We start from the raw sequence: 3,107 nt of genomic DNA, 5'->3' as shown, positions 1-3,107 counted from the left end.
AAACGAAACGAGAGCTTCCCTGTGGCCCAGGGAGCACTTCCCACCTGTGAGCTGCGCTCTGAGCCCGCAATGGCCCTGCCCCTGAGGGGCCCCTGGACCGCTCACTTGGCAGCCCCTCGTATCCATCCCTGCAGCCCCCGACCCCCTGGCGGCGCCTCCTTTGGCCTCTGTGGCGATGCCAGGGTGGCATGCACCTTGGAGAAGTGACTGGCTGGTGGGCAAGGGCTGCCTAAGGGCGGTCCTGGCTCTGTCGCTCGCCCAGCGCCTGTGCCCTCGTGCGGAGAGGGCCTCGGGGCAGCGGGTGACAGATCCCGTAGGCGCTGAGGGAGGGCCTGGTCTGGGCCCCTCCTGCCCCGGCCAGCTCCCCCGCGGCCCGTGGTGAGCGGAGAGGGCAGCAGCCACGCCAAGGTCAGCCAGGAGCCCGGGGGCCGCCGGCCTCTCCTGCGCCCCACGCTAACCAGAGGCTCCATCGTTTCCGGGTGAGCGCCCGGCAGATGCCGACAGCCAGCAGATGGGCGAGGCCCGGGGTGATTTGCAGGGGACCCGCTCTGCGATGCACGTAATTGCACAGGCGACGACGTTGTCGCTGAGTGTGTCCCTGCCCGCCAGGCTGAGGTAAAGGTCAGTTCACAGATGCGGTGCGGCCGCAGGAGTCGGGCGCGTCCACGGGCTCCTGAGGGGCAGCGGCGAGGCCTCAGCGGGCCCTGCAGGAGGCCCCTGTCCCCCAGGTTTGGGGCGATGGGGGAGGGGTGATACCCTGGCCTATCCCAGAGCTCGCCTGTCCCTGGTGCTGAAATCCCTTGGAGTCACTCCCCTGGGGGCCCTCGCTGGCCCGGCTCCTGACCTCCCAGATTCTCACGTCCAGGCCCCCCAGGCCAGCGTGCGCCCTGGGGCAGCAGACCCGCTGGGGCCGAGGGGCTGGTTCTCTGGTTGGGCGGCCATAGCCGAACACCGCAGGCGCAGACCGGGCATAAGCAACAGAATTCCGTTTCCCCGGAGTCCGGAGGGTGGGACATCCAAGATCAAGGTCTTGGCAGGTGGTTTCCGGTGGGAGTTCTCTTCCTGGCTTGTAGGCACCACCTCCTCCTCCTCCTCCTCCTCCTCCTCCTCTTCCTTCTCCTTCTCTTTAATTTCAGAGAGGAAGGGAGAGGGAGAGCGGGAGAGAGACATCAATGATGAGAGAGAGTCACAGATTGGCTGGCTCCTGCACGCCCCCCACAGGGGATGGAGCCCGCAACCCGGGCCTGTGCCCTGACTAGGAATCGAACCCTGACTGGGAGTCGAACCCTGACCTCCGGGTTCATAGGTCAATGCTCAACCACTGAGCCCCGCCGGCCGGCTGTTCCTCGGGTTTTAAAGCAGAGGTTCTGGGTGGACGCAGGTTGGTATTTCGAAGGGACCAGAGGCCGCAGTGTCCCGACGTGGGTTCTGTCATCTCGTCGTCTCGCCGGCTCCTGAAGTCGCGTTGGGAGCAGATGTGCGGCTCTGTCACCTCAGTCACACGATGCTCACTGTTCTGAGAAGGTCGCATCGTAACTCATCAGCAATAATTAGTCCCCCGGCACCCCCTCTCCTCCCCTCACCGGCTCCATTAACTTGGGTGTGAATCACACTTTCCGGGCGCCAATCAGTGAGGCTCTGTCTGTGAGGTACAAGGTGATGCTATTAGTTACAATAATTAACTGCCTAATTAAAAACACAAAAGCTGTCTTTATGAAGGGCAATTAACCGCGCGCATGACGGGCCATCCATAGCCCTGTGATTAGGAAAGACAAATACCAAGAACGGGCTGAATCACGGGCCGTTGATGAAGGCCCTGTCCGCTCCCAGCCTGCGTCCGCGCTCTAGTCAGCAGCTCTGCGATTTCCTCCCAAATCTCGTGTGTCAGCCGCGGAGCCCATAGCCCACGTGGCCCAGAACCGTGCCAGGGTGTGTCTTCACACTGAGGCTCGCGTGGCCTGGGACCATGGCAACGTGTCTTCACACTGAGGCTCGCGTGGCCCGGGACCATGGCAACGTGTCTTCACGCTGAGGCCCACGTGGCCCGGGACCGTGGCAGGTGTGCCTTCACACTGAGGCCCGCGTGGCCCGGGCCCATTGCAACGTGTCTTCACGCTGAAGCCCACGTGGCGCAGGACCGTGGCAGGTGTGCCTTCACGCTGAGGCCCACGTGACCCGGGACTGTGGCAGGTGTGCCTTCACACTGAGGCCCCTCGTGGCGCGGGACCGTGGCAGGCGTGCCTTCACACTGATGCCCCTCTGTGCCCCCAGAGCAGAGTGGCTTGGGGAGGCAGCAGTGTGGGCAGGGTGCCCAGGAGGTCCCCTCACTGGCTGTCGTTGGGACCTGGCATCAGCCAGTCGCTCAGCCAACGCCAGGCTGCTGTGTGCCAGCTCCGCGGGAAGCCGGGTGCTGAGGCCTGAGCAGACCCTTCCTGACGCCCCAGAGCACCTGGGTGACAACCAGGGACACCTCAGCCGGCCCCTCAGCCAGGGCCTCCGCTCGGTCCCGGGCCCCTGCCCTTTTGGGGAAACGGATCCAGAGTCCACGTGGCGTCTGCCGTTCAGATGCGCAGGGCGAGTGCCCGGCGTTGGGAGGCACAGGGGCTGCCGGCCACGACCAGCAGTGACCTCCAGCCCGGCCGCGTGGCTCAGGGGGTGGGCATCAGCCTGTGACCCAGGAGGTCCCGGGTTCGATGCCCGGTCAGGGCACAGGCCTGGGGTGCGGGCTCCATCCCCAGTGTGGGGCATGCAGGAGGCAGCCGATCCATGGTTCTCTCTCATCATTGATGTTTCTCTCTCTCTCTCTCCCTTCCTCTCTGAAATCAATAAAAATATATTAAAAAAATGAACTGACCTCCAGCTGGGCCGGGTGGGGTGGGGGTGGGGGAGGTGTTGGTGGGTCTCCTAGGCGGGAGGGGTGTGGAGAGGCAGCGTGTGGAGGCAGGTGGCAGGGATGTGTCTGGGGCACAGAGAGGTGTCCCAGGAGGAGAGGGAGGCGTGGGCAGGGCAGGTGGGACCTTGGGGAGCCTCAGGGGCGCCCCTCAGGACGAGAGGAGGGATGTGGGGGGAGGTCCGGTCCTCCGGGAAGGGTCTGCTCCCCTCGGAAC

At 64.7% G+C, this 3,107-nt stretch overlaps 1 protein-coding gene across 1 annotated transcript in view; it reads left to right on the top strand.

Moving 5' to 3' along the window:
• LHPP (phospholysine phosphohistidine inorganic pyrophosphate phosphatase) overlaps positions 1-3,107 on the top strand; it is a 75,336-nt gene that overhangs the window by 8,701 nt on the left and 63,528 nt on the right. The gene's annotated exons all lie outside the window — the stretch shown is intronic.

This window comes from Myotis davidii, unplaced genomic scaffold (genome assembly GCF_000327345.1).
Source record: "Myotis davidii unplaced genomic scaffold, ASM32734v1 scaffold72, whole genome shotgun sequence".
Taxonomy (NCBI): Eukaryota; Metazoa; Chordata; class Mammalia; order Chiroptera; family Vespertilionidae; genus Myotis; species Myotis davidii.
The sequence above is the reverse complement of the archived record's forward strand: the minus strand, read 5'-3'. Positions and strand labels throughout refer to the sequence as shown.